The 19966-nt window shown below is 36.2% G+C and overlaps 1 protein-coding gene across 10 annotated transcripts in view; it reads right to left on the reverse strand.

The window, feature by feature from the left end:
* Positions 1-19966, reverse strand: part of CDH18 (cadherin 18) — a 1123324-nt gene that overhangs the window by 79855 nt on the left and 1023503 nt on the right. The gene's annotated exons all lie outside the window — the stretch shown is intronic.

Consider the following 19966-nt stretch of genomic DNA (forward strand, 5'->3'; position numbering starts at 1 on the left):
AAATTAGAATCCTTGAAGTCAGAGATAAATTTATCTTGAAATTTCATTGTAGCTAAGGTTTAAAGATAAATATAAAATGAAAAACAAAACATTTATATTTATTAACATTGTACCTCCATCACAGTTCAACTAAACCCTTGTTCAGTCAAAGAATGAGATAAAAAATAAAGATAGGTTGAATTATAGGCCACAAATTATTTTCCCTCTTCAATTCATGTAATCTTGCAGGATTCTCTCATATTGGGTTAGATTTCAGCTTACTTTTGTAATCAAATGAGCTGAAAGTGATCGTGTCTGTCTTCTTTCTGGGCCTAGGTTTCATGAGACTTTGTATGTTTCCTCGTATGCTATGCCACTGCCACAAGAAAAGCATACTTGGGCTAATTAACTTGTCCTAGCAGGAGGAATTAAGGTAAGACCTTAACTGGGGCAAAGTTGTCCCAATTAAGGCTCCCAACCTAGCGTAGATCAACCTAGTAAACGTGCAGATGCATGATTGAGTGCCCCAGAGATAAACAGAACTGACATCAAAAGCTAGCCTAATTCAGCTGGCCCTCAGCTAACCCATCGACACATACGGTATAGTCAGACATAGCTTTTTTTTAAGACCCCTGGGTTTTGGAGTTATGTGTTATTTAGCAACAGCTGATTGACATATCTATGAATAAATACTATTAAACAATTATCATATGCTCTAGAAAAGCTTCAGACTATTTCTACAACTATTTAAGGAGAGAAATATTCTCTTTTCTCCTAAAGCCTCTAATGCTTATTTCTCTTTTTAAATCTAAGCTTAAGTAATATTTTATCTAGACCTGAAAGATGAAATGGACTAATTATGTGAAAAGTGCTAGGGAAGAACATAGGAAATGGAGAAAACCAAGATGCAAAGATCCAAATTAAATAAAAAGTTTGAATTGGTTAGAAAACAAATCTATGTAAATGTGGCTATGCAAACTGAATGACATGAATGTCCAAGAGTTAGGACAAGGTAGGACAAGGCAAAGAGTTTTTACTCTTTTGTGAAAGCAATGGGAAGAATGTCAAATTCAAAAAAATAAAAAGATTAATTCATGTTCTGAAAAATAACAGTGGCTACCTTTTATCATAGATTGTAGAAACTTGAAAACAATTTATAAACAAATTCTTTGTCAACTTGGACAAAGATGGAAAGATAGAAGATAATGGAAAGAAGTGTATAACATATTGCTATATATGAAATGCAATTCATAGACTTTTTGTTGAAGTGGCATTAGTACAGCAATTAAATCACAGGTGACTTCATTTGCATGTGTGTGTTTGACCTACTATTTAATTGATAGGCCCCTTTACTGAGGTGGATAAAAAGAGTTAGGGAAAGGTAATTTGGGAAAAATGAATGATTATGCCTTAAATGCCCATTAGATACCCACGTGGAATAAAAAGCAAAAGTCAAATGTGGGTATGGAGTTCAATTGTCCTTTCTAAACAGGAAATATAACTTTGAGACGACATAGGAGCATAAAGGTAAGGTAATGGGAATGGTATCATCTCATCTGGAACAGAATTGTAAGAGAAAAGAAATAAAAGATTGAGCACCAAAGTATACAACCTACTGAGTATAGAGCAGGCCAATATCTGTTCAGAGATGGTGACAGCCAAAGGAGAGAGGGAAAACCGGGAGGGGGAGTGGCGTGCAGCCAAGAAATGTCTTACCAGGAAGGAAGGAGCTAACAACTGGGGTGAAGTCTGTTAGGAGATTGATTGAGGTTAGTGAGGGTTAATTGGATTTGACAAGACGGACAGTATTATTAATAGTTAACTTGTCAAGAATAACATCAGAAAAAATATCAAAGGATTGGAGATTTATTACAGTGGCTTCAAGAGAAGATACAAAGACCATGAGTCAAGACAATTGATCGATATCTTTTCCTGAATGAACAGCAGAAAAAAAAAAAAGCATTTTATGTCATCAGAACAGTGGGTTCAACAAATTATTTTCTTTTATATGAGAAATAAAAAGCATTGTCTTTGCTGAAAGAAATGATGCTTTTGAAAAAGGGGACTATCAAAAATGGTAAAACTCATGAGAAGGTGAAAAGAATTGGATTCCAGGGCAGTTGTAGAAATTTCCCATTGAAAGTAATAGGGATGCTTCTTCCATTTTAGTATGAGTAAAAGAAGAAAAGCTGGGTAGAAATATAGGATAGGTGTGGTGATGTAAATATTGCAAAATTCATCATACTTTCTAGAACAGAGAGTAAGTGGAATTGCAGTACAACCCCATGCCTCTCATAGGCATAAGGTGTTAGAAGGGTATGCAGAGCATATTGCTAAGGTGTGAAATCTTCTAACCTCCTGTGGATAGGCATGAACACACATGGCAGAGGATATTAATAGCAGCATGGAGAATGAAACTGCAGAGCAAGGAGTATGCCAAGAAATCTAACTTATCAGTAAAAAACACATAAAAAGAGACAGATTGTATCACTTGTGTGATCAAAACAAGGAGGTGACCACTGTACATTGAATGTTCTAACAATAAGTACATGTTAATTGAAAAAAGTTTAACATAAGAAAGAAATTTAAACAAGAAAAGGCACAATTTTAAAGTAAATCTTATTCTGAGACACAAAAACAAGATGCTACATAATAGTGGGAAATCTATATGTCACTGGACTTCTCAAAGCATAAAGCAACGCTACAGTAAAACCATTGCACCTTCTTTGAATTGAGTCTATACTAGAAAAAAAAGCACAAAACAAAATGAAACAAAAAAAAAAAAACAAAAAAACCCCACCCTTCTTATAATATCTCTTTCCCAGAGGATAAATGCTGAGGATGAGGGCTGAACTGGTTAGGAAATGACAGATGTCTTTTCACGTGGAAAGGACAACATCCTTTAAAATGTAATCAGTAGGCTTTCTGGCTATTTTATTATCTAATGTTAACCTGTCTTTAAGAAATTGTCCATTTTTGGTTACTGTAAGAAAATCAGCTTCCGTATCTGAAATTTGGAGGGCTCAAATTTGGAACTTATTATTCAGCTTCAAAGTTTCCTGCAGCAACTATCAGAAAAGCTCAGATTATATTGGTATAGATCCCTATGAAATATGGCAGAGCATGTCTCATTTTAGAAATTCGATCACCTTAGAACTGTCAGTCTGGAAGAAAATAGGTTTTGTTTTGTTTTGTTTTCCAAAAATATGTAGTCTTTTTGCCAGCCCAATCTCCTCTTTTTTAGCCACTTCACACTGGGCTTTCTAACATAAGTGCTAATATCAGTGGCTTAATATTTTTAGAGTTAAATGTATTTTAATTTATGTAGGTTTAAATTAAGTTTATATATTAGAAAAATGGTAACCAAAATGCTAGGCACACATCTTTAGACTCATATTATTTGCTTCCGAGTTTCCTAAGCTATCTAGCTCTCTAGGGAAATCAATATCCTAAGGGCTAGATTTTGGGCGATGCTTGGATCCAAAGAGTCTTATTCATGAAGCTCCAATTGAATTTTGACTCAAGTAGAACTAAATAGTTCTGCCTAACCACCTTTGGCTTTCTGCCCAGACGTGGAAATAAAAACTCAGAAGTAAGTAAAGTGGAAATGTGAGAAAAGAGAAACTATTCAAGACTATTTTGAAGATTAAATGTAGAATCATTCTATTTAGAATGAAAAAGTGACATGGGTCCATAAAACCGTTAATCAAACAATTAAAAAGAGATGAGAATATTCTCAGTAAATTATTTTTTCAAATAATGTTATAATAAAATCTGTTTCATAAGCCCTCAGAAAGTTAAAAAAACTTAATACTTTATGAATGTATATATCAATATTTAGATTTTTTTACAAATAATTAATTTGACATTTTCAGGAGTATTTAGAAAATACAAAATCAAGTAACCATTTGCCTAGGAGACATAGGTCCTAAAAGAGGACTAATCATAAAACCCGTGGAATTGGGGTTTTAAATTAAAAAAAAAAAATTCTAGGTTACAGCTATCAAAAATGAACCAGAATAAATTGAGGTTAGAAGATTTATAGCCATATAAGATATTTTAAACAGTTTCTTCAAATTCTGATTTGGCCCTTAATATAAACCTTTGAGTACTGGTATATGTGTGAGGTAGAGAGGAAACACTTAAATACTTATATGAGTTATTTAACAAAGCTACCTAGTAAGAGGTAAGAAGAGCTAACATTTATGGAGCACTTGCAATATACTAGATGGGGTTCTAAATGCTTTATAAACATTAGTTCATTAAACACTCAAAACAGCTGCATGAGGTAGGTACTATTACTAGTTCCCTTTTGCAAATGAAGAAACCAAGGCACAGAGTAATAGAGAATTTTGTACAACAATAAGGAGATAGTGCAAGAGATTAAAACACAATCTAGGTCTACTGAGTAATACTTATCAGCTTGTTTTTTTTTCACAGTGTCCTTCTTGTTGCCCAAGCTGGAGTGCAACGGCACAATCTCGGCTCACTGCAACCTCCATTTCCCGGGTTTAAACGATTCTCTTGCCTTAGCCTCCCCAGTAGCTGGGATTAAAGGCATTTGCCCCCACGCCCAGCTAATTTTTGTAGTTTTGGTAGAGACGGGGTTTCACCATGTTGACCATGCTGGTCTCTAACTCCTGACCTCAGGTGATCCACCCCCCTCGGCCTCCCAAATTGCTGGGATTACAGGTGTGAACCACCACACCAGGCCAGCTTCTTTGTTTTTAAAAGGAGAAAGTTTTAAAGGGGTGATAATATTGTTTGAATATTTTTCACTTCTGAATCTCATATTAAAAGCTAATTCCCAGTGTTGGAGGTGAGGCCTGGTGGGAGGTGACTGGATTGTGGGGGTGGATCCCTCATGAATGTTTTGGCCCCATCCACTTGGTGATAAGTGAGTTCTCACTCAGTTCACGCAAAATCTAATTGCTTAAAAGCCTGGGACCTCCCCTTCTCACTCCTGCTCCCACTCTCACCATGTGACATGCTGGCTCCCCTCCCCCTTCTGCCAGACTGTAAGTTCTCTGAGGCCAGAAGCAGATGCTGGCACCAGGCTTCCTGCACACCCTGCAGAACCATGAGCCAATTAAAACTCTTTTCTTTATAAATGACCCAGCTTCAGGTATTTTTATAGCAACACAAGCACAAACCCCTACAATCTTGATCCATTCATTCAAAAATACTTTCATTTGAAAGAGTACACAAAAGGAATGAGAAATATATATTTAAAAAGAGAGAATATGTCCAATAGTTTACTTTGGGAAAATAATGAAATAAAGAAAAAAGAAAGAAAAGCCAGGTGCGGTGGCTCACGCCTGTAATCCTAGCACTTTGGGAGTCCGAGGCGGGCGGATCACGAGGTCCAGACCATCCTGGCTAACACGGTGAAACCCCGTCGCTACTAAAAATACAAAAAAATGAACCGGGCGTGGTGACGGGCACCTGTAGTCCCAGCTACTCGGGAGGCTGAGGCAGGAGAGTGGCGTGAACCCGGGAGGCGGAGCTTGCAGTGAGCTGAGATCGCGCCACTGTGTTTTAGCCTGGGCGACAGAGCCAGACTCAGTCTCAAAAAAAAAAAAAAAAAAGAAAGAAAGAAAGAACAAAGGGGGGAGGGAGGGAGGGAGGGAGGAAGGGAAAGAAGGAAGAAAGGAAGGAAGGAAAGAAAAGGAAGGAAGGGAGAGTAAGAAGAGAAGAAAGAAAGAAAAGAAAGAAAGAAAGGAAAGAAAGAAAGAAAGAAAGAAAGAGAGAGAAAGAAAGAGAAATAAAGAAAGAAAGAGAAATAAAGAAAGAAAGAGAAAGAAAGAAAGAAAGAAAAAGGGAGAGAGGGAGAAAGAAGGAAGGAAGGCAAGAAAACAAGCAAGCAAGAAAGAAATGGAGGGAGGGAGGGAGGGAGGGACAGGAAACTTATTATAATGATGGATGCCAGAGAGTTTAATGAAGAGATCAGAGAATAAAATTCCAAGGAATAAAAGCGTCATGGAGGACATGGTATTTGATCAGTCTTGAAAGATGAATAACAGTTAAATAGAGATATGTGCATCAGAGATCATCCAGAGAGTATGGAATTTGATGATTTCATATGATATATTAGAGAAAAACAGAGAGAAAGAAAGATCTTAGATCTGGTTTGGAATTCCTTCAGAGGTGAGATAGCATTTTGCAGACTACTGGTATTGGCTGCTAGACTAGAAAGAGAAAAGAAGAAGAAAAAAAAGCTTCATGTAGTAGACAGGAAACAAACAGTAATTTTCTCCTTCCCACACATCAGCGTTCCAGTTAATATGACTGCCCTTATTCACGTGTTAGACTTGAGTAGTAAGCTCTCTTTTTAAAATAAAATATTCTTAGGTACAAGATGAGGATGGACTAAACTGTAGCACCTAGTATAGCAAATGAAAGAATATAATTATTCTCTTTGTAGATGAAAGGAGTACAGATATTTGATATGGAAAGATAATCTCTGTAAAATTTTGAAGATGAGAATGCATAGATTGGAAAAAAATGTCCAGAGTGTTTGGATTGTAAGAGCACAGACTTTTAAAGACACACGAAGAAGCAAGAAGAATTAGGGTGAGCGATGGGTTGCTTACCAAGGACGAATTTCCCAATTTTCGGATATCGGAAGTCGTAACCTCTTTGAAGACACTTAAAAACATCTACATTCTTTCTCTCTGTGTACAATAAGTTACAGATTCTTAGCCTTGTTTTTTAGAATGTAAAGATCAATTCCAGGAAAAATTGTTTCTAAAATAGACCCAGCATCTATGTGAAAATTATATTGAGCCATAGTAAGATCGTCAATACAGATTTGAAACCAAGCAAACCTATTAATCACAGCTGTATCACTTAGCGCTGTGATATTAAGAGATTTAGTCTCTCTGAGCTGTCTCCAAGAGCAAAATGGAGAACCATTTACATAATAATCTTCTTGTGATGATTAAGTGAAGTGATATGTGAAAATCAATTATGTTTGAGGGTTAAATGATAGGCCTTCATAGAACACAACTATAACTTGCTTTAAGGTTTCTCAGGAAGGTGGTTTTCTCTCTCTTTCTTTCTTGGGAAGCTTCGGTCTATTTTGATAAGACAGTTCATAAATTGTAGGTACTGGTTGTTCCTTTCTCCTATGACTGCACTATAAACACAGTGGGATATGAATAAGGGTTACTACTGAATAAAGAAGAGTCTCTGTACAAATAGCCAGAACTTCAGCCTGTTTCCGAAAATTCTCTGTCAGAAAATTAATTTTTAATTTCCTGCTTAAAGCACATAGAGCAATTTTTATTTGGAAAGTATATGACACTAAAGCTCTTTAACTTCTACCAACAATAACATAGATGTATTGCTTGGCCTCACAAGTGAATGAATAAGCCAACCAATCAATCAACAGTTATAATGGAGACTCTGATAATATTTCAGGCAACTGATAGTAGTCTTTTGCTTCCTTTGTAAATATTTTGGTAGCACTAACCATGCCAAGTAATCATGTCTTACCTATCCAGGTCAGTATGTTTTCACATCTAGATAAGATATCTGTAGATTCTTAATGCCATCCTTCACATGGATTTCTAATATTATGTTTAAAATTGGTTAGGTTAATTCAGGTAACAATTTTTTTTTCTCTTTATGGTGTGTAGCTGGCTTATTCCCTCTTTCATTGAGTAATATCTAAACATTGAACAAAGAACAAATACATTTGCACCTCACACAAAACTTCATAGAACCACAGTTCTAGAAATAATTTTAAGATGTAATACAATTATTGATTGTGAAAGCCCATCTTTTAGACTTCAGTTTACATCTAAGGAAAAAAAGCAAAGCAACTACTTTGTGGTATATCTTGTTAATATCCTGTACTAATCTACAAGCATATGTGGCCAAAAGGGTTAATATGAGGGTGAAAAGGTTGAAATAGACTCAAGGGCTACTCTTATATGACAATTGTGATACATAATTCAAACTTGTGATACATAATTCAAACCCTATAACCACCACATGTTCACTATATTATGTGTGAAATAAGTATCAAAATGGTATTTCATTAAATGCTACTCTGGAAGTTGTGTGATCAATGATCAATAAGATGTCTCCTAGTTATAGATCGGAGAAAGTGCAATTAAGTTACTGACAACTCAAATTTGCTCAGTAGTCTTTATCAGACCTCTAATTGGACAAGACGCATAGGCAAACCTTAACTAATTTCACACTGGCAGATAAATGGACCCATTCATGCCTCACCCAGTACAGGAGATCTTGCCAAGTTTCCAATATAACTTAGAAATACTCGCTATAATTTTGTATTTCTACACTGCTCTCTGTTCTATCATTCAACTTCTGCACCATTTCTTATCTCTAGTAAATGTTTTAAAGCAATGATGAAAGTAAAAAGAAAATGCAGTATATTGAAATGAGATGAAAAATGATTATTTAAATTAGTACTTTAGAGACCAACAAACAGAGACGTTATGACCATAGTAAAAATTCAATCTCAATAATGATTACCTTTACTCAAGTATTTTCTTCCACAGAAACTGCTTTAAATAAACTATGTAGGTCATCATTTGGCACTCAGCTTCCCTTTGATTATGTAGGTATATATTTGTGATAATTATTAAAGTGCATAAGAAATGTTATTTTTCATTTCAATAACAACTGTTCAGTCCTCAGTGGCACTTATTTTCATTATATTCTGTCCATTTCACCACAATAAATTAATTTAAAACTTATGTAACAGAAATCTATTTTTACAGTGACCTACTTAGAGAAATATAATCTGGTTTAAAGTATAGAAGACCTCTTTCAGTTGTCACTTTGTAAACACTTGCACGTACAAGACATGAATGGTAAAGCAAATTTATTTAAGATTTTGGGCCGGGCGCAGTGGCTCAAGCCTGTAATCCCAGCACTTTGGGAGGCCGAGACGGGCGAATCACAAGGTCAGGAGATCGAGACCATCCTGGTTAACACGGTGAAACCCCGTCTCTACTAAAAAAATACAAAAAACTAGCCGGGCGAGGTGGCAGGCGCCTGTAGTCCCAGCTACTCGGGAGGCTGAGCCAGGAGAATGGTGTAAACCCGGGAGGCGGAGCTTGCAGTGAGCTGAGATCTGGCCACTGCACTCCAGCCTGGGCGACAGAGCTAGACTCCGTCTCAAAAAAAAAAAAAAAAAAAAAAAAAAGATTTTGTCACCCAAGTAGTTTTGTAAGTTTTATCGAGAATAATCAATAGTTGGGATAAAGTTTAATCAATACATATCCTGTGAGATATTACCACAACTTGGTCTCATTTTTTTTTTTTTTTTTTTTTTTGAGACACAGGGTATTGCTCTGTCACCCAGTCTGGAGTGCAGCAGCAGGAACATGACTCATTGTAGCCTTCGCCTCCTGGGCTCAAGCGATCCTCCCACCTCAGCCTCTGAAGTATCTGGGACTACAGGTGTATGCAACCCCAATTTTTGTATTTGTTTGTAGAGACAGTGTTTTGTCATGTTGTCCAGGCTGGTATTGAACTCCTGAGCTCAAATGATCCTCTCGCCTCTACCTTCCAAAGTGTTAGAATTACAGGTGTGAGCCGCTGTGCCGAACCTTGGACTCACCTTTAGCTTCACAAAAGGTCACACACCTGAAGTATAGCTTAAAATTATGATTCTCTTTGTTAACATTGGGAATGCAATTTAACACACAAGCCATGCTTTGAGAAAATAATCCTTCTAAAAAATGAAGGTATGATTTCTCACATAAAGTGAGTATTGTGCTTACATGCTTAATAAGCTGGGTAGCACACATAGCACATGGATATTTGGGGGTACTTTTTAACCTCTTGAATCAAAACTTCCATCCAATGAAACAAAATTAAGCTAAACCTCTGCAGAGGCAATTATAATGTTTCTTCCTGGTATTTATGCCTCTAAGTAAGTGAGATACCAGAAATTCCATTAATCCTGAGTTCTAGAAATGCTACAAAACCTTATTCGAATTTTTTGTTCATGACTAGCCTGATTAACATGGCCAAACTGTCTCTACTAAAAATCCAAAAATCAGTCAAGAGTAGTGGTACATGCCTGTAATCCCAGATACATCGGAGACTAAGGCAGGAGAATCCCCTGAATTTGGGAGGTGGTGGTTGCCCACAGCCAAGATCATGCCACTGCACTCCAGGCTGGACAACAAGAGTGCAACTCCATCAAAAAAAAAAAAAAAAAAAAAGAGAATATTTTGTCTTTTTGTAAAACTCACATGAAATACATAAGCTATTTGGATGTCATTCTCCTGTTAGCAGATCTATAGAGTATCACTAAGCTAGGGCTAAGGTACTTATTCTAATTATGCACACCCTCCCAGGACATAGGTTCCCTTCCTAGGGGTAAGCCTGATTTGGTCACGTGGTGGTGATATTAGGCTGTTAGATACACTTTAACCAATAGTTGAAGATTTTTAGAGGTCTTTTATATCTTTAATGAAACATGAAAAAGTGACCACATTCTTGTCCAGTCTCAATTATTATTTAATTTTTTCATTAGTTTAGGCTTCAGGTAGAATCTAAGGGGGGAAAATAAGCTACTTCGTGGTATGTCTAGTTAATACTTTGGATCAATCAACCAGCACATGTGGCCAAAAAGATTACTATAATGGAGGAAATGTTCAAATAGATCCAAAATCTACTCTAATATAATAACTGTGACACATCATTATAACACTCTTATCATTGTATATTCACTTTATCCTGTGTGAAATAAGCATCAAAATGGTATTTATACCAAATGCTATTTCAGAAGTTGTATGACAAGAGCCAGGAGAAATGGCGAAGAGGAGGCAGGACAAACTGGCAGCTCCCACACGGACCAACAGAGCAGCGTGTGGAGACCCACATTGTGAAATTTTGCTCCAAGAACTACAACAGGAACAAATCAGGAAAGCCAAGAGAATCTACAGACCCTTTGAAAGAAGTGGACTGCAGCTGCAGGCTCCGTGGGATAGCTGAAGAATTGTGAGTCAGCTTGCTTTCTCAGCTGGGAGGCTTGTAGCCTGGGGCAAGTTCTTAGCTCTAATCACCAGCTGCCGGGAAATAAACTTGGTGCTGTTGGGTGGGACCCGATGGGAATGAGACCAGCTGTTTGGGCTACGGGCTGCATGGGATCAAGGTGAGGCCTGTACTGCTGGCTTTTCCCCACTTTCTGGGTGACCTGTGTGATGCAGCAGAGAAAGCCATAATCCCCCTGGGAACATAATTCCATTGGCCTGGGAACCACACTCCCATCCTCCATAGCAGCCACAGCAAGACCTGCCAAGAGTCTGAGCTCAGAAAAGCCTAACCCTGCCCCCACCTGATGGCCTTTCTCTACCCACCCTGGTACCCCAGGACAAAGTACATAATCTCTTGGGAGCGGTATGGCTCTGTGGACTGCTTGATCCTCCCTATACAACTGCAGCTGATATGCTCTTGAAAGCACCACCTTCTGGCTGGAGGCCAACCAACACAAAACCAGCACACTTAACAAAAATACAATGAAGGTTCCTCACAGAGTCTACTTCACTCCCTTGCTACCTATAATGGAGTAGGTGCTGGCATCCACAACTGAGAGACCTGAAGATGGGTCACATCATAGGACATTTTGCAAACACTCCATAGTATCAGCCCAGTGCCTGGTAGCTCCATTGGGTGGCTAGATCCAGAGGGGTGATAACATTCACTGAAGTTTGGTTCTCAGGTAGCCCCGTCCCTAGAGGAAAGGGAAGAACACCACATCAAGGAAACACCCTGTGGGACAAAAGAATCTGAACAGCAGCCCTGAGTCCCACATCTTTCCTTTGATATAGTCTATCCAAATGAGAAGGGACCAGAAAAACAATTCTGATAACATGACAAAACAAGGTTCTTTAACATCCCAAAAAGCTCTCACTAGCTTACCAGCAATGGATCCAAACCAAGACTAAATTTCTGAATTGCCAGAAAGAGAATTCAGAAGGTTGATTATTAAGCCAATCAAGGAAGCACTAGAGAAAAGTGAAGAAGTTCAACTTAAAGAAATCCAAAAAAATTATACAAGTTATGAATGAAAAAATCTCCACTGAAATAGATAGCATAAGTAAAAACAAAAATCACCACTTCTGGAAATCAAGGACATACTTAGAGAAATGCAAAATGCACTGGAATGTCTCAGTAACAGAATCAAACAAGTAGAAGAAGAAAACTATAGAACTTGAAGACAAGACTTTCGAATTAACCCAATTCATCAAAGAAAAAGAAAAAAAGAATTTATAAAATGACCAAAGACTACAAGAAGTTTGGAATTATGTTAAATGAACAAACCTAAAAATAATTGGTGCTCCCAAGGAAGAAGAGAAGTCTAAAAGTTTGGAAAACACATTTTAGGGAATAATTGTAGAAAACTTCTCTGGCATTGTTAGAGATCTAGACATTCAAATACGAGAAGCTCAGAGAACACCTGGAAAATTAATCACAAAAAGATCATCTCCTAGGCACCTAGTAATAAAGTTATCTCATGTCAAGATGAAGGAAAGAATCTTAAGAAACGTGTGGAAAAGCAAGCAAACAAACAAAAACACCAGGCAACCTATAAAGGAAAGCCTATCAGATTAACGGCAGATTTCTCAGCAGAAATCCTACAAGCTAGAAGACATTGGGGTCCTATCATTCACCTGCTTCAACAAAACAATTATCAGTCAAGAATTTTGTATCCAGCAAAACTAAGTTTCATAAATGAAGGGAGAATACAGTCTTTTTCAGATAAACAAATGCTGAGAGAATTCACCACTACCAAGCCAGCACTACAAGAACTGCTAAAAGGAGAGCTAAATCTTGAAACAAGTTATCAAAATACACCAAAATAGAATCTCCTTAAAGCATAAACCTCAAAAGACCTATAAAACAGTAACACAATGAATAAACCAAGGTATTTAGGCCAAAAATAGCATAATGAATAGAATAGTACCTTACATCTCAATGCTAATGCTGAATGTAAATGGCCTAAATGCTGCCCTTAAAAGATACAGAATGGCAGAATGAATAAAAACTCATATCCAAGTATCTGCTGTCTTCAAGAGACTCAACTGACACAGGACTAATATACTTAAGATAAAGGGGTGGACACAGATATTTCATGCAAATGGACACCAAAGGCAAACAGGAGTAGCTATTCTTATATCAGACAAAATGAACTTTAAAGCAACAGCAGTTAAAAAAAAAGACAGAGGGACTTTATGTAATGATAAAAGAACTAGTCCAAAAGAAAAAAAAAAATCACAATTCTAAATATATATGCACGTAACACTGCAGATTCCAAATTTATTAAATATAAAAGTTGTTACTAAACCAAAGAAATGAGATAGACAGCAACACAGTAATAGTGGGGGACTTCAATACTCCACTGACAGCACTAGACAGGTCATGAAGACAGAAATTTAACAAAGAAACAAGAGACTTAAACTATATCCTAGAATAAATGGACTTAACAGATCTTTAAAGAACATTCTATCCCACAACTGCAGAATATTCATTCTATTCATCGGCACATGGAACATTCTCCAAGACAGACAATATGATAGACCACAATACAATTCTCAACAAATTTAAGTAAATCAAAATTATATCAAGTACTCTCTCAAACCACATTGGAATAAAATTGAAAATCAACTCTAAAATGAACCCTCAAAACCATGCAAATACATGGAAATTAAATAACCTGCTTCTGAATGATCATTGAGACAACAATGAAATAAAATTGGAAATTAAAAATCTTTTTGAACTGAATGACAATAGTGACATGACCTATCAAAACCTCTGGGATACAGCAAAAGTGGTGCCAAATGGAAAGTTCATAGCATTAAATGCCTACATCAAAAAGTTTGAAAGGGTACAAATAGACAATCTAAGGTAACATGTCAAGGAAGTAGAGAAACAAGAACAAATCACACTGAAACACGGCAGAGGAAAAGAAGTAACAAAATCAGAGCAGAACTAAATGAAATTGAAATAAAAAACACACAATACAATAGATAAATGAAACAGAAAGCTAGTTCTTTAAAAAGATAAATAAAAATGATAGACCGTTAGTGAGATTAACTAAAAAGAGAAGCAAGAAGATCCAAAAAACTCAATTAGAAACAAAACAGGAGATATTAGAACTGATACCACAGACATACAAAAGAGCATTCTAGGCTATTATGAACAACTTTACGCACATAAAATAGAAAACCAAGAGTAGATGGATAAATTCCTGGAAATATACAATCCTCCTACATTAAACAAGGAAAAATAGAAACTCTGAACAGACCAATAACAAGCAGTGAGATTGAAATGGTAATTAAAAAGTTACCAACAAAAAAAGTCCAGGACCAGTCAGATTCATGGCTGAATTCTATCAGACATTCAAGTAAGAATTGGTACCAATCCTATTGACACTATTTCACAAGACAGAGAAGGAGACAATCCTCCCTAAGTCATTCTATGAAGCCAGTATCTTTCTAATACTAAAACCAAAAGGGGACATAACAAAAAAAAGAATATTACAGACCAATACACAGACCGGGTGAACATATATGCATCAGACCCTTATGAACATGATCTAGGAGGGTTGTATATTTTCAGGAAAGTATCTATCTCCTCTTGGTTTTCTAGTTGAACAAAGTTGTTCATAGAAGCCTAGAATGATCTTTTGTATGCCTGTGGTACCAGTTGTAATATCTCCTGTTGCATTTCTAATTGAGCCTGTTTGGATCTTCTTGCTTCTCTTCTTGGTTAATCTCACTAATGTTTACCATTTTTATTTACCTTTTAAAATAACTAGTTTTTGTTTCATTTTTCTATTGTATTGTGTGTTTTTTGTTTCAATTTCATTTAGTTCTGCTCAGATCTTTGTTATTTCTTTTTTTCTGCTGTACTACAGACCCTGATGAACATATATGCAAAAATCTTCAACAAAATATTGTCTAACAGAATTCAACAGCATATCAAAAAGATATTCCACCATGATCAAGTAGGTTTCATACCAGGGATGTTTAACATCCACAAGTCAATAAATGTGGTACATCACATAAACAGAATTAAAAACAAAAATCACACGATTATCTCAATAGATGCAGTAAAAGTATTTCAACAAAATCCGGCATCCTTTTATGATTAAAACACTCATCAAAATCACCAAAGAAGGGGCATACTGTAAGGTAATAAACGCCATCTATGACAAACCCACAACCAACAGGGAAAAGTTAAAAGCATTTCCCCTGAGAACTGGAACAAGACAAGGATGCTTACTCTTATCACTTCTCTTCAAGTACTAGAAGTCCTAGTCAGAGCAGTCAGATGAGAGAAAGAAATAAAGGGCATCCAACTGGTAATGATGAAGTCAGATTGTTGCTGTTCGGTGATGACATGATCCTATACCTAGAAAATCCTAAAGACTCATGCAAAAAGCTCTTAGAACAGGTAAACGAATTAAGCAAAGTTTCAGGGTACAAAAATAATGTGCACAAATCAGTAGCTCTGCTATACACTAACAATGACCAAGCTGAAAATCAAATCAGGAAGTCAACCCCTTTACAATAGCTGCAAAAAAACCATCAACCAACCAACCAAACAAACAAAACTTAGGAATATATTTAACCAAGAAGGAGAAAAACTCCTACAAGGAAAACTACAAAACACTGCTGAAATACATTATAGACAACATAAACAAATGGAAACATATTCCATGCTCATGAATGGATTCAATCAATATTGTAAAAATGACCATACTGCCAAAAGCAATATACAAATTCAATGCAATTCTGATGGGTGCTGAAGAGTTGATGGGTGCAGCACACCAACATGGCACAAGTATACATATGTAACCAACCTGCATGTTATGCCCATGTACCCTAGAACTTAAAGTATAATAATAAAAAAATAAAAAAAAAAAAAAATAAAAATAAATACCACTATCATTCTTCACAAAACCAGAAAAAACATCCTAAAATTCATATGGAACCAAAAAAGAGCCTGCATAGCCAAAGCAAGACTAAGCAAAAGAATAATTCTGGAGGCATCACATTACCTGACTTCAACCATATTATAAGGCTATAGTCACCAAAACAGCATGGTACTGGTATAAAAGTAGGCACATAAACCAATGGAGCAGAATAGAGAACCCAGAAATAAAGCCAAATACAATCATGTGATCTTTGACAAAGCAAACAGAAATGTAAAGTGGGAAAAAGACACCCAATTCAACAAACTGTGCTGGGATAACTGGCAGGCCACATGTAGAAGAGTGAAACCAGCTCCTCATTTCTCACCTTATACAAAAGTCACCTCAAGATGGATCAAAGAAGGCCGGGCGCGGTGGCTCAAGCCTGTAATCCCAGCACTTTGGGAGGCCGAGACGGGCGGATCACGAGGTCAGGAGATCGAGACCATCCTGGCTGACACGGTGAAACCCCGTCTCTACTAAAAAATACAAAAAACTAGCCGGGCGAAGTGGCGGGCGCCTGTGGTCCCAGCTACTCGGGAGGCTGAGGCAGGAGAATGGCGTGAACCCGGGAGGCGGAGCTTGCAGTGAGCCGAGATCCGGCCACCGCACTCCAGCCTGGGCGACAGAGCCAGACTCAGTCTCAAAAAAAAAAAAAAAAAAAAAAAAAAAAGATGGATCAAAGAGTTAAATCTAAAACCTGAAACCATAAAAACTTCTAGAAGATAACATTGGAAAAATCCTTCTAGAAATTGGCTTAGACAAAGATTTCATGACCAAGAATCCAAAAGCAAACACAACAAAAACAAAGATAAATAGATGGAACTTAATTAAAGTAAATAGTTTCTGCACAGTAAAAGAAATAATCAGTAAACAGACAACCCATAGAGTAGGTGAAAATCTTCATAATCTATACATCCTATAAAGGACTAATATCCACAATCTACAAGGAACTTAAATCATCAAGAAAAAACAAACACACAATCCCATCAAAAAGTGGGCTAAGGACATGAATAGACAATTCTCAAAATAAGATATTCCATTGGCCAATAAACATATGAAAAAAATGCAACATCACAAGTTATCAGGGAAATGCAAATCAAAATCACAGTGTGATACCACCTCACTCCTGCCAGAATGGCCATAATCAAAACATCAAAAAATAATAGATGTTGGCATGGATGTGGTGAAAAGGGAACACTTTTACATTGTTGGTGGGGGTACAAACTAGTACAACCACTATGGAAAACAGTGTGGAGATTCCTCACAGAACTAAAAGGATATCTACTGCTTGAAACAGCAATCCCACTCCTGGGCATCTACCCATAGGAAAAGAAGTCATTATACAAAAAAGATACCTGCACAGGTATGTTTACAGCAGCACAATTCGTAATTGCAAAAATATGGAACCAGCCCAAATGCCCATCAATGAATGTATGGATAAAGAAAATGTGGTATACATATACCATGGAATACCAGTCAGCCATAAAAATGAATGAAATAATGGCATTTGCAGCAGCCTGGATGGAATTGGAAACTATTATTCTAAGTTCAATAACTCAGGAATGGAAAACCAAACATTGTCTTTTGTCACTCATAAGTGGGAGCTAAGCTATGAGGATGCAAAGGCACAAGAATGATACAAAGGACTTTGGGGACTTGGGGGAAAGGGTGTGAGGGTGAAGGATAAACACTACACATTGGGTTCAGTGTATACTGCTCAGCTGATGGGTGCACCAAAATATTAAAAATCACCACTAAATAAAATATTCATGTAACCAAACACCACCTGTTCCCAAAAAACATATTGAATTTTTTAAAATAGGCCAAAACAGAAAAAAAAGTAGTTGTATGACTGAATGTATCATAAAGTTTTGCCTGTGGGGAAAAAAAATCATTTTATATGAGATAATATCTTTAGCTATATGCTTTCGGACCATTCAGCCTTCAAAGTCTACAGTCATGTTCATCTGTGAAAGAATAGAGTTGTCTAGTCATCTTTATGTCCCCTTGAGTTCTCAAGCATCATGTGTTTATGACATTGAACAATAAAAGCATTAATCAATCTCAGTGTTCTAATATCAGCAATATGTAATGTGATACAATTTCAAAACACAGGTTATAGACAAAGACTTTTGATTTTAAGCAAGAGTTTGCTTTCTGTCTGTCTCTACTGGATTTGCATTAAATATCCATAATGGACTGTTTCCTTTGGATCAGAACACAATGGCTGAGTTTTGTTGATGATACATTGAGGATTGCCATGAAGAGAACATGGAAATAATTTTATATTATCATAACTAAATTTGGTCTATGAGAAAAAGTTATTGTATATTAGATACCTTTAACACGAACACATTTTAAAACATATTTACTGGTTATTTTTCATCTTTTGTTTCAAAAGTTGAAATCCTGCATTCAAACTCTTAATAATTTCTTTTCACTTTCCCTCTTGAACTTTGCCAAAAGACCTTACCATTATTCCAAAATCTCTCTCTTTTTTTGTTGTTATAACATCCAAAATAATTTGGTATTTCTAATCCAACTCATCACCAATTATGTGAAAATTTCAAAAGTAGAGAAGAAAGCAAACCAAAAACAAAAAGAAGTGAATGCTTCCAGTATATTCAGTGTACCATTATTTACGAATAAATTCACCTTACCAAGGTCACAATAAATCTCTGAATAGGCTGAGAAAATACTTTTAATACTTTGCATCCATTTCTTTAAAAGTATCCCTTATGTTTAAAATGTAAAAATATTTTTAAATCTGGCTAAGTTTCCAATGTGATCACAATACATTTGGGCTATGGTTTATTTTATAGATAGTGTCATCATAAGCATTTGAAATGATTACGCAAAATAATTATTTATTGCTTTAAAGTTATTATTCAAGGAAAACATTCAAATTCTCAACAAGAAGTAAATGTGTAGATAAATTCAGGTCATAAATCAAGATGCAAAGAAGGAAAGATGGGACATATACTCAGTCATGTAAATTCAGGTGCTAAAGCTTTTCATCATATGAGAAATGTTGATTCAGGGACTCCAACTTTTTTTTTTTAAATACTAAATCAAGTAATGTACATCTTTAACTACAATATTGAAAAACTATAAAATTAAGAGCAAGTTTATTACTACCATGCTAAAGTTAAAAAAAGACTTGCCAGTTTTTAGCGTCCCCTTTTCCAATGTGTGGAGTAAACCCATAAAACAGAAGGCCCCAGGTAGTGGCATTTGATTAATGGTTCTCTGAGCATTTATAATATACATTTGTTTCTAATTTTTGAAACTTGATTTTTGTAAATGTAGTCATTTTGTTAATATGTTTTCATTTTTTATTAGCTATAGTGTATAAGAGGGAGGATATTGGGTTACAAAAACAAAGTTTTCAGAGTAAAGCCAAATTGGATTTGCATTAAAATGTCATGTTATCACTCTGAAAACAGAATCAAGTTAGTTAATTTTTTGAACTTTAGTTTCTTCATCTATAGAATGGAATCAATAATACAGACAGTTTCAGTGTTGTAAAGCAGTTTATGGAATGATATATAAAGTCCATGGCCAACAGATAGGAGACAATGAATGGCAACTATTTAATAGTCACGTGTCATAAGGCCACATTTCCAAAAGCTCTCTAGATTCTTGTTCTCAACATGAGATTGCTCATCTCTCAGTAGCTAATCTGTGAAATTCCTGAATTCTATTTGTAATTTGTGAGCAAATGGTGTAGCCTGTTTAAATGAAAGATTTCACTGCTGGTAAACAGCCAGCCTCTAATTTTATTTTTTCAAAAAGGTGATGATTGGAGAAGAAGGTGCAGCAAGATATTGGTATAGAACCCTACAAAGATTGTCAACCCTGCAGGAACACTGAATTGAAGAACTCACAAAACACCTTCATAGGGACTAAAAATCAAGTGTCTGATCACAGTAGTTGGTATTTACATCATATTAATGAACAGGGCACAGAAGAGCACAGGAAAGACAACCTTGAATCGCTTACACAACCCCTCCTCAT

The sequence above is a fragment of the Theropithecus gelada genome, chromosome 6, assembly GCF_003255815.1.
Source record: "Theropithecus gelada isolate Dixy chromosome 6, Tgel_1.0, whole genome shotgun sequence".
In the NCBI taxonomy this organism is placed as follows: domain Eukaryota; kingdom Metazoa; phylum Chordata; class Mammalia; order Primates; family Cercopithecidae; genus Theropithecus; species Theropithecus gelada.